This window comes from Tamandua tetradactyla, chromosome 18 (assembly GCF_023851605.1).
Source record: "Tamandua tetradactyla isolate mTamTet1 chromosome 18, mTamTet1.pri, whole genome shotgun sequence".
NCBI classification, from domain to species: Eukaryota; Metazoa; Chordata; class Mammalia; order Pilosa; family Myrmecophagidae; genus Tamandua; species Tamandua tetradactyla.
The window spans coordinates 19,785,534-19,798,133 of record NC_135344.1 but is presented as its reverse complement, the minus strand read 5'-3'; the positions used below and the strand labels follow the sequence as shown (position 1 = coordinate 19,798,133).

General features: G+C 39.3%; 1 long non-coding RNA gene across 2 annotated transcripts in view; it reads right to left on the bottom strand.

The window, feature by feature from the left end:
* Positions 1-1,771: 1,771 nt before the first annotated feature.
* Positions 1,772-12,600, bottom strand: part of LOC143662547 (uncharacterized) — a 34,020-nt gene continuing 23,191 nt past the window's right edge. The window contains exon 3 of one of the 2 annotated variants that reach the window (XR_013165401.1): positions 1,772-2,033. This is a non-coding gene — a long non-coding RNA (uncharacterized LOC143662547). Of the gene's footprint in view, positions 2,034-10,100; positions 11,007-12,600 lie in introns of those variants that run through there. The other variant, XR_013165402.1, reaches the window with a different exon arrangement.

Here is a 12,600-nt window from a genome sequence, read left to right as displayed (position 1 = left end):
CCTGATGATTTGCTGTCATCAAAGTCACACAGGGGCTATAGTTCCTCATCTGGCATTGTTTCAACCAATATAATTTCCTTCCACAGCGTGTCACTGTTAGGCACAGGACGGACAGCAAACAAAGGTCTTGCAATGTTCTGGCAACACATTAACTCAATCAACAAATTAACAGGAGCCCACTGGCACAGTCCCCAAAGCAATTAGATCAGCTCTGTAAGAAATCAGGTTGCAGGTGGGGAGGGTCAATAATCATTATAAATGAAGTTGAACAAATTATTGACAAATAAGTACTCTCGTTGGTGTTTGCAGTGAGGAGCTTCAGAGGCATGACGATGGGGAAAGAGCCAGAAAAAAAAAATGTATGGCCTGGCAAAATTTCATGACAAAATAGGTGTTCAAATCAAAATTTATTTATCAGTTGGCGGCACGCGCTCAAATCCCTATGCAGGGAAGCTGCTCCCAGGAAGCCTGCCTCACCCTATAACCCCTGGGAAGGATTTTCTGCTGGAATGACAACATTGCAACACTAGGCAAGTGTTGAAATTCTGTGGGTGAGGGAGGTGGCAAGTGTGGGTGGTAAGTTTCGAAACACCCATGATGCTTGAAATCACAGGTTCAGTGGCAGGCAGATAATCTGTGCCATTCCCACATCCCTGGAAAATTAGCCTGGTCCTCCAGTTACAAGGTGACCATTTCAAATTCCATAAGAGCGAAAGTTCTGGCTTCATCTCTTTTTCTCTTAAATGCAACACCACCACACTATATTGTCCTTGGTTAAAGTTTTCCTTTTTTCTCCGTCCGAGGGGATAGGCAGAACAAATATTATGATGTGGACTTTAAACTTAGGGCAAGCAAATGTGAACTCTTTGGTCACTTTCGTTTCTGGAGAAAGCCCAATAGATTGTGCTTCATAGAGATTCTCCAGTATTTGATTTAGTTCCTTGATACAGAAATTGTCCTCGGAGGCTAGCATTTCATTCCCAAAGAGAAAACAATATATATAATGCATCCCCCAGTTTTTGTTCCTTAGTGGTTATTTTAAGGTATTTTTATCATTTTATTTTTATTATAGGATATTTTTAAAAATTAAGAATAATTTTTAAAAAAAACTTGGAAATTTGATTGTTTTACTCTTCTTCTCAAAGCCTTCAACAACTTAGCACCCTTTTTAATTCTCAGCAAATGGTCCTCCTTGTTATTTCATTAGGAAAATAGGAGGAAACAGGAAAGGACTTCTGTGCTCCACCTCCCCCAAGTCTCCCAGCCTCCTGCCTTCGTCTTCATGTACTTCAGCTTCGTTCTGGTGAACTGTCCTTCCTCCCTGGACAAAGGGGCCCATCCCACTCGCTGGCTCGGAAACATCGCTCCTACGATTATCTGTGCCCTTTTCTGCCCAGGGCCCTTCCCACGAGCACCAAACAGGCTGAGGTTGTGAGCCAGGGGAACTCTAAGGCAGCCCTCGTGGACAGCAAATAAATGGGCACTTTCTCTAGTTAAAGACATGCCAGCCTTTTGGTCACAACTATGTAGAATCAGTTGAAATGCCCATCATTAAAAGATTGGATAAATAAATAATAGATGCATTCGATATTATAGAGGAGCAAAAATGAATACACTCGAGATACATGTTCAACATGAGTTAGTTTCACAGATGCCATGTGGAACAAAAGGACAAGTTACAGAAGGATGCACACAGTATACTTACAAAAATGTCAAAACATGGAAGTGTCTTACTTTACCAGGCTACAAATGCCACACACAGGCTGCCTTCACAGGAATTTATTGGCTTTCCAAACTTCCAGTGGGAAGGCTGGAAGTCCAAACTCAAGGCTTGGAAAGGCCATGCCTTCTCCGAGCAGCGGTAGCATTTGCGTGCTGGCTCGCTGCATCCTCTGGGTTCCTTGGCTCACAGCGCTGCCTCCCATCCCATGGAGATCGCGCTCCCTCTCTTTGTTTGCTCTTCTGATTTCTGCTGACTTCCAGCTGTTTCCTGAGTGGCCTTCTATGAGTCACTATGTCCAAATTTCTTCTGCCTATGAAGAGCGCCAGTGATATAGATTAAAACCCACCCTGATCCGGCCAGGCCATACCCTAATTTAAAATAACCTCTTCAAAAGGTGCCATTGACAGTGTGCTCATACCCATAGGGATGCGGATTAAAATTCAGGGCATGTCTTTTTTTTTTTTTTTTAACTTTTTAAATTGTATAATATAACATATAAACAAAGCAAAGAAAAATAAGCAATGGTTTTCAAAGCACTCTTCAACAAGTAGTTATAGGACAGATCCCAGAGTTTGTCATGGGCTACCATACCATCATCTCAGATTTTTCCTTCTAGCTGCTCCAGAACATTGGAGGCTAGAAAAAATAATTATTTTTTTTATCATAACTTTGTTTTCTTTTTTTGTGAAAAATAATATATACAAAAGCAATAAATTTCAAAACACAGCACAGCAATTACTTATAGAACAGATTTCAGAGTTTGGTATGGGTTACAATTCCACAATTATGTTTTTACTCCTATGTGCTCTAAGACACTGGAGACTAAAAGAAATATCAATTTAATGATTCAGCAGTGATATTCGTTTGTGAAACCCTACCTTCTCTGTATAACTCCACCACCTTTGATCTCTCTATCCCACTTGTGCTCTTTCTTCTAATCCCTATTCAGTACTGTATGTTTGAAACTTTAATTAGATTATGTCCCTGGAGATGTGACTCAATCAAGAGTGGTTGTCAAACATGTCTCCGCCCATTCGGGTGGGTCTTATTTAGTTTACTGGAATCCTATAAAAGAGGGAGCATTTTTGGAGAAACCAGGAGATTCTGAGTGAGTAGAGAATGACATAGCCACAAGAAGCAGAGAGTCTACCAGTCAGCATCTTTTGGAGATGAAGAAGGAAAATGCCTCCTGGGGAGCTTCATGAAACAGTTAGCCAGGAGAAAAAGCTAGGAGATGATGCTATGTTCACCATGTGCCTTTCCAGATGAGAGAGAAACCCTGACCGTGTTCATCGTGTGTCTTTCCATTTGAAAGAGAAACCCTGAACTTCATTGGCCTTCTTGGACCAAGGTATCTTTTCCTGGATGCCTTAGATTGGACATTTCTATAGACTTGTTTTCATTGGGACATTTTCTCGGTCTTAGAACTGTAAACTGGCAACTTATTAAATTTCCTTTTTTAAAAGCCATCCCGTTTCTGGTAAATTGCATTCTGGCAGCTAACAAACTAGAACATCACTCTTTAGGGGTATTTGGGCTATGGCCATTCTAACTTTTTCATGTTGGAAGGGGCTGTCAATAATATGGGGTAGGGAGATGGAACTAGCCAGAGCATGTCTTTTGAGAGGTTACATAATTCAATCTACTGAAGGAAGCAATGAATGCTCTATTTTGTCTAGGGAGGTATGCATATGTAGCTAAATATAAAGGAACGCATGGGAAAGGTGGACACGAAATGTAGGAATAATTGTTATCTGGGAAGCTAGTTGTGGGGAAAGAGACAGAATGTGAGAGGAACAAGCACCAATGTGACTTCCACTGTGTTTGTAACATTTTATTTAATAAACTGGATTGTAGGTATACCTTTTCACATATCTAAAATATTTTGTAGTAAAAAATTAGTGAAGCCAAGGGATTAAGAAAGAGGGTCCAGCTGGAGAAGATTTCCCTCAGGGACCTCTTTGGGTCCTGCAAATATTGGTCTTTCTAGAAATGGCCTCAAGATCGACCTGGGAGCTGATCTTGTGAATATTTCAACAAACATTACCCAGTTTCCTGGTTAATGAAATAGTGGTGATTCTGTTGATACCAAATATTTGATCCCTATAGTTAATAGTATGTGACCTGTTGGGAGGAGATGTGAGCAGCTAACCATCAGCTTGGCTTCCATCCTCTCTCATCTACTTCCTGTGATGGGTTGGGCTTAATTGGGGAAGAGGAGGTAGCCAATTCCTTGCAGTGCTTTATTTCCCTGAGTTCTTGGCTTTGTACTCGCTGGTCTTCTCCAGTAGCAGTGGAAAAAAATTAATCTTGGCATTTGAATGAAAGCCGCTACTATTTTGGGTTCAGTGATGCCATTGTATCATAACGGAAGTGATGGGAAACTTAATTCCACATTCCCTCCACATGGGGACTTTGGACATAGCTCTCGTATTCCCTCTGTCCACAGGTCAGGCTGTAATTCCAGTGTGAGACTCACTAGGCATGTGGAAGGAACATAGACGCAAAGTATCTGGAAACAATTATGCGATATTTTTCAATACCCTTTAAAATGCACATGCCCTTTAATCCAGCACGTCCACTTTCAGGATGCTAGCCAAAGGAAATAAAGGTTATAAATATTTATGCCAAAATTTAAAAAAATACCTAAAATTCCCAAACAAGGCAATAGATGATTAATAAAATTGTATAGAAAACCCAAACAATATGCTATTTTTAATTGCATAACATTTTATCAAAAGTAATCCAATTTTCTTTTATAATATTAACATATGCCTCTTAGTATATACAGAGATATAAGCAGATTATTTTAAATTTTAATAAACATTTGTGTTTACCATATTTGCTTTTCATCCAAAAATTTCCATCATATTCAGACAAAAAAAACAAAAAAAATGTCAAAGTAATAAGGAATCCCTTGAATTCTTCTCAAAAATTAAGTTCAGTTGCTAACACAAGGGCAATAAAACTAGGCACTGCATTGTGCTAAGTTCTGTCATTCTTTGTTTAATTTCCCCTTATCAAAATAATCATAGAATCAGCTCATTTTCTTATAATAGGTAATAATATTTTTTAGAAGAAATATTATTATGTGGCCAGTAAATGTGACTTGTATAAGAGTTTAGATTACATGGGAAAATATTCATAACATCACTTTAATTGGAAGAAGTAGGATATAAAGCTGTTATCTCCAATCAGATTTATTCCATACATTTATCTACCTATCTATCTGAATGCACAGATACATAGAAGATAAACAGAAGTGAAATATGTAGAAATATTAGCTGTTATAATCTAGGTAAAGGGATTACAGCAATTGTAAAAAATACGCTGCTTTTTCAAAAGTTTTACACAATGAATACATATTGCTTTTCAAAAGTAGGCAGAATTTGTACGATCTCACTGATATGAAATAATTAGAATAAGCAAATTCATAGAGTCAGAAACTAGAATATAGCTTTCCAGGGGCGGGAGAGTGGGCAGGCCATGGGGAGTTAATATTTATTTAGTGCAGAGTTTCTGTTTGGGGTGACGGAAAAGTTTTGATAATGGATGGTGGTGATGGCAGCACAGCATTGTGAGTGTAATTAACAGCACTGAATTATATATTTAAATGTGGTTAAAGGGGGAATTTAGGTTATATGTATGTTACTAGAATAAAAATGTTTAAAAACATAGGACTTTATCTAAAAACAGTGGACCTTATCTAATTATGGACAACAGTTAATTGTATAATTATAATATTCCTTTATCAGTTGTAACAAAGCTACCACACTAATGCGATGTGCTAATATGGGGAGGGGGGTGTAATAGGGGAACTCTGTATTTTCCGTAAAACTAAAACTTCTGCAATAAAAAAAGTAAGCAGAAAAGTTATTAAAAGAAAAACACACTGGACTGACAAACAGGTATACCAAGCAGAGAAGAGAATGTTCTTTCACAATTTCCCCTCTGGGTCTCCCTGTCCCTTGCTGTAAGCAGGCAGGTTACTATCCCTTCCTGACTCACCCTGAGGAGGAACTGAAGGTCCCAGGTGTTCCGAGGCCCCCAGAGCAGGGGTCACAGTATATGTCCCACCCCCTGAGGAATCAAACGCTCACTCTCAGGGATTGTGATGTGCTCAAGGGCAGAGTGTTTCAAAGTCAGTATGCCTGGGTGTGCGTTGGGGGTGGGGCGGGTGAAAGTCGTCCTCCTGGATGGTTCTGGAATTCTCACCCGCTCTAGGAGGTGGAGTTCGCACCCACACCACCTCTCATTTGTCCTCAGAATCTTGGCCTTCAAGGAAGAAGCTGAATCCGAGGCCTGAAAACCCATATGTACTGGACGTGGCAGGAGGACTTGGCCTCGTGGGTGTGACCTCAGAACTCTAGTTGTCACCTTCCAACTGCCCCCCACCCCCACCCTGCCAAAAAAAAAAAAAATAGGAAAAAAAAGATCCCACCTGAATACAAGGGCCCAGAATTCCACGATTTGACATTCGTTCATTTGGCTCAAGGCTGTTGTGCTGTGAAGCAGCAAAGTCATTTGTGGAAGGGATTTCTAACCTCTAAGGAATTGAGACTAGATGACCTCTAAGGTCTCTTGCAATGCTACGATTCCATGATTCCTTTAGCCTGACTAAACCGCAGTTCATTTATTGACTGGAGATTGAATTGGGTGTTTGTATTCTGAGGACGAAGGAATGAAAACGAGAGAGCTGTAAGGGCAGGATGCAAACCAAGTTTGGGGTACCCCGCCTGCGCTCAGGCTTCCCTACAAGCTGGCTCCCCTCCTCCCCCAGCACTTGATGGACATGGCCACTTACCCACAGCTTCTGGATGGAGAGTCTGAAGATGCAAGACAGGTGCCAAGAAAAGGCCGACCTGGGTGAGCCTGCAGGTAACCTGGCCTGGCAAGAGGATGGCTCGCCAAGCCCCACAGTCCTGAAGGGGTCCTGAGCTGGCTGCCTGCATTTCTGTTTCTCCCTGCAGCCTCCAACCTCTGACTCCATCAGGGGTGCTGGGGGGGGGCCTGTTTCAGAGGGAGCCCATCCCCAAGGCCAGAGGAAGGGTTGATGAAAACTCACATCACATAGGAACCTTCTCTACGGGTCAGTTTATTTAAAATGTCTAGTCCATTTTTATTACTCATGACAACGCATCATACAAGTGACTCAAAATCGGATGTAAAAGGAAGGTACTATTATTTTTAGTCCCTTTAATGTAATGTAATGGGGAAATTAATGATTTATTGTAGCAGACAATAGAAAGCCACTCAAAAGAATGTTTTCTTCTTCCTGAAACTTGGCAGCTGAAGGTTCTTTTCCCAATGTTTGAAATCTTTTCATCTTTTAAATCTTTGGCAAGACAAGCATCAGAAAATTTAAACAACAACTTTGTGTGTGTGTGTGTGTGTGTGTGTGTGTATGTGTGTGTGTTTTAAGTTTCTTTACTAAAGTAGGGCCTTAGAAGCTAAAGGGCAACTGGGATTGCAGGTGAGGCTGTCACTCTGCAGATGTCAGCATTCTGGGTGCTTGTTGCCGTGTGAAAAGAGAATAAACTACCTGCTAGCTGCCCAGAAGCCAAGGCTCAAGTGTACTGCATAACTCATGCTTAGCAATGACTGTCTCATTTCTTCTGAGGACCTCAAAATATTTTGCAAAGGGAATTGAAACTTGAAGATGCCCAACGAATAGACAGATTTTAGATAAGTTTGCAACAGAGTAGGCAAAAGATGCAGAGATGGGGCCAGAGGAACCCACTGGCCTGGGCAGTCACATGGCATCCAGGCAAGGCCAGTGCCTGTGCCCAATGACCAACCATTATCGCCTGAGAATATGCTCACTGTCCCCTTAAGACATGTCCCTGTCTCTGTTGCAGCGAAGACCTCCTGGCCCATGAGACTCCCACCCTGACCCCCGCTCTGCTCAGGCTGTCCAGGGTGACAGCTCCGTGTCAGTGAAGCCGCAGAAACAGATTCTGCTGTCAGCAGCCACCACACTGTCCGCAAGACTCCGGCCAAGGTGACACTGGGGCACGCGGCCACTGGCCGCTGGGACTGTCATTCTTACGTCCAGAAGGCTCCTGCTGCATGCAAAAGCGAACAACAAAAGGGCTTTCTTTTTTAAGGCTACTAGGTAAAAAAAAAAAGTCTCTGGCCTTGTTGGTGTATTATGGATTCAGATGGCAAAGCCCAGTCATATTTCCAAAGGATTTTTTGATTCAAGGATAAATATTGGTTCCAAGAGTTTGTCCCTTTGGGCTTGGGGCTTGAGAGTGCTTCCAATAAAGAATGCCATCTACTGGCATGAGGTCCTTGGATCCAGCGGTTTTCAGCAACCATCTCCTGCCACCTTTTGTCTACAAGGGTATGAAAACTGGCTGGAAGGCTCCCAGACGGCAGGCTTTCCCTCCCCCAAGGCTGGGAGCTGCTCGCCTCACCGTCTCAGTGGCATCCTGGCCAGGGGAGCTCTCCAAAGTGCTAATCATCCTAGTGTCCTTCCTGCCTCCCTTTTAGGGACGCCTGCTCTCTGCTGATCTGCAGGACAGAGTCCCTTCCCCCGGTTTCTGGGGTGCAATAGAATTTATTTTCTTTTTTGTTCTTTCAACAACTTAATAAGTGTCAACCATGTGCCTGGTCCAAAGCAAAATGCAAGACTGACTTATAGTCAGCTCTGAAAATGACTCGTGTTACCTAGATCATGTATTTCACGTAAAGCATAGCTCACTATTCAAATCTCTTCATTTCTGAGTTCTGGAAAGCGATAGCAAGAGTTCAGAGAGTCAGGGACACAGTTTTTTGCAAACAGCTCTATCTCAGACAGTTTTATCAAAATGATTCAGTTCCTGAGTTTGAACAATGAGGACTAAAGGCGTCTCAGACAAAGAAGTCGTTAATACGGTCCTTCCAGAAGAGCCAACAAGCTACATCTCAGCACAACATTGCTTTCCCATCTTTGAAAAAATTAATTTACCACAGAGTCCCTCCCAGGAACAGTCTTGACTATATGTATTTTTTATGTTTTATTCTTTAAAATGTTAAATAAATTAACAATATTAAATCTTTAAAAATAAAGCAAGGGCAGGCCACAGTGGCTTAGTGGCAGAGTTCTCGCCAGCCATGCCAGAGATCGGGTTCAATTCCTGGTGCCTGCCCATGCAAAGAAAATAAATGAATAAAAGTAAATAAAGCAAATTCCCATCCCCTAACAAATCAACATTTCATTTTCCATGTTTCCCATTAGTCTTTTAAAAGATGTCTTCATATTTTATGCATTATTGTACAAAATAGGTGGGATTTAATTGTCCTTTTTTCCATTTTACCATCAATCATAAGCATTTCTGTTTCTGTATGATGAACTTAGTACTTACTAATTTACTGATTCATGCTATTCAATCTAGTTGATATATATTAATTTACCTACCATTGTTTGCCTTTGCAAATATCTACAATAAAGACTTCATGTATGTTTAGATTTTTTCTCCACTTTTGAAATATTTCCTTAGGAAATAGAATTATTGCCCTAACAGGTAACTGAAAGTTTTATTGTTTTTAGCAAATTTTAATGTTTTCCTCTTTTTGGAAAATTCCACCACTAGGGTGTTGCAAAACCCAGACTGGCGGTCCTAGACCCTGGCATTGGGTCTGCTCAGTGTGACTCACTGGCCTAGGATCACACTGGGCCTTTACGGAGAAAGGAGTGTTTTTAGAAAAGCAGATAGAAAAAAGATATCGCACCTAAAACAATACCGAGATGGCATACAAATGACTAGACTGGAAAATGATCTCTTGCCTTCATTGATTTTTTTTCCTGCTTCTGTACAGCATGTTATGAAAACAGAGTTCCCAGTTTCCATTTATCTGTGACTCATCAGAAAAGCTCTTTACTTACATTCAGGGCTAGCTACAGACCTTGTAATAATGGACACTCAACAAATATTTGTTGAATAGAATTGGAATGAACTGAAATATTTTACAGCTTTGTTCCATTTTTCCTGGAGACATAGAGCATGAGCGAGAAAGGAACTGTTGTTGTAAGCACAGAAATTTGGGGGATGCTTGTTACTGTAGCAGAACTTATGTTATCTGGGCTGATATACTACCTGTCAAGTGCTCTCTTTGAAAAATGACTGATAAGCACATAAATAGATGCCACCGTGTGATAGTTATTGCAGCATTATTCATAATTGCAAAAGAAAAGAAACTACTATGGGAATTATTAGGTAAATAATGCAATTCTACTCAATTTATTATACAAACATTAAAATTGATGTTTACAAAGACCTTGAAATTATATTGAAAGTCTGTATACTATTAAGATTAATTTTCAAAGCAAGACAAAATTATATGTTTATTATTTAATTTATAATACTGTGCCTAGGGAAAAAGTGAAGGCAGTGCAACAAATCAGCAACAATGGTAGCTTATATTTAAGAGGACAGGGTTGAATTTTCCTTTTCTTTCTACTCTTCTTAATTTTCAAAGTGTTTTTAAGAGTGTACATTGCTCTTATAATTAAAAAAAAATTTTTTTAAAGGCCGCCTTCCCTAGAGACCAATTTTTCCTATCTATTCCTATTATAGGCATTCATTCATTCATTCATTCATCCATCCAACAAATAGTTTTTGAATATCTACCATGTGTTTCTTCTGGTTCTACATGCTGGGAACACAGCCATGAGTAAAACATACCATAAAATACCTTTTCTTGTTAAGCTTGCATTCTCATGGAAAAGTATGAGCAGAAAAATATCCACAATAATTTATCTGCTTAAGTTGTTTTGAGACTTTGGGGAAAGAATGCAAGGAGAGAGGTGTCTAAAGGGGAAATCTGGTCTTATTATTTTATCAGATGTTTTAAAACTCTGGATTATTCATTTCCTGTTTTAATTAAAGTCATTTGCTAACACTAAAAAAACCTGCAGGCACTGCTAGAGTTGTGTCTCTGTTTTGCCATTTTAGTCGATGCTCATAATTGTTATTAAAACCTGGAAGATAAGTCCCAATCAGAATATGCTAGATCTTAACAAGGAGGTTCTCATAGAATCAGGGGCATACACCGTATGTGACAGGTCCACATGTGCTGGAATCCAGGTTTCTAAGAAGCATTCACCTTGATTCTCTGAACTCAGAATTAAAAGCCAGATTCTCATAAAATAACAGAAAGGCATCTTCCCAGCGGTGCCAGAAATAAGGTGGAGAGGGGGATCTTCTCTGTCCTGTTCGGGCCTGCCTCACTATGTTTCTCCAAAGGCAGGGAGGAAAATTGCTCCGATTAACAAGTAGGTGGCGGTGGCATTTTTTTCCTGAAAAAGCATGAAATCAAACGCTTAGAAATGAAAAACTAAAAAGAGAGGGTGTTCAATCTGTTTTTTAATAACCCTTACTATATCACTGATTATAGAAAGAATATATGTTCTTTGTAGAAAACATGAATAATATGGAGAATTACGGAGAATATAAAACCCATCTGTAATCCTTCCACACGAAGATAACCACTGTTTTTATTGTGGTGAACCTGTATCCTTCCATGGCCGGAGAGTAAATATTTCAGTCTTTGCAGAGCTTCTCTCTGTCGCCACTACTTAACTCGGCCTTACACTATAGGTAAATAGATAATGAGGCTGTGTTCAGATAAAATAGCATTTAAAAAAACAGGCACCAGCTCGGTTATGCCCTGCCCAGAGTTTTGCTGACCCTGTTCTAGAATGTCTGATGTTAGCAAGGCAGGCATGGAGTTACAAATTCATATTTCCCATCCCCTCCTTGGCATTTCCACGGCTGTCACCCTAATTGAAGGATCTCATTACTGCCCCCATGTACATCAGTCAGCAAATACTTATTGAAAGCTTCTTTACGTAAATTAGAATGATATTTTATTTTAGTTTGAAGTAAATATTGTTTGTTGTGTTTAATTGGTTTCTCTCCATTCCCTATTAGAAAGAGCTGATGATTTTTATTAAATTCCTTTAGCATCTAAATTCTTATTACATCTTATGTAATAAATGTTGCTATTTTTCTCAATCTGAATCATCCTTGTATTTTCTTAATAAATCCTGAGTCACAATATATTATTGAATAACATTGCTAGATTTTCTTTATTAATATTTTATTTATAACTTTTTGCAATTATAATTTCAGTGAATCAGCTTTGAAAAAGATTACTCAGATTTTGAAATTAAAATTATGCTGGTTGGTATATCAGGAAGCTTACAACTGTGTTAGAACCTGCAGAGTGGTATATAAATATATAAATATCTCAGAATTACTATTTGTTATATTACGGAAAATTTCAAATAATCAAAAGTAGAAGAATAAAAGGTCCCCTCATGCTCATAACTTAGCTTCAAAAATTATGAACACATAGCCGGTCTTATTTCGTTTCTGTCTTCCCACTCCCCCCAAGGATTGTTGTATATTAAATCCCAAGCATTATTTTATTTCTTCCATACATATTTTGGTATATAATTCTAAAAAATAATGAGGATTTTTAATAACTTAACCAAAATACCTTTATCACAGCTAAAAACGTAATAATTATTTAAGATAATCAAATATCCATCAATGTTAGAACTTCCCAACTGTCCCACAATGATTTACATCAGAGTAGAAACTAAGTTTATAGACTGCATTTGTTGCTTTCTCTCTTACATTACTTTTACTCAGTAGCTCCCTCCCCCATCTTTTTTGTCATTTATCTGTTGAAGAAACTAAGTTGTCTTGTGTAATTTCTCACATTCTATATTTTGCTGATTGCATCTGTGTGATATAATTTAATATGTTCCAGTATCTTCTGCTTTTTCTGGAAGCTATAGTTAGATATAGGGGCTTAAATAGAGTCAGTTTAAATTTTTAACAAGAATGCTTGTTAACAAGAAAATGTCCGGCTCTGTGTATCCC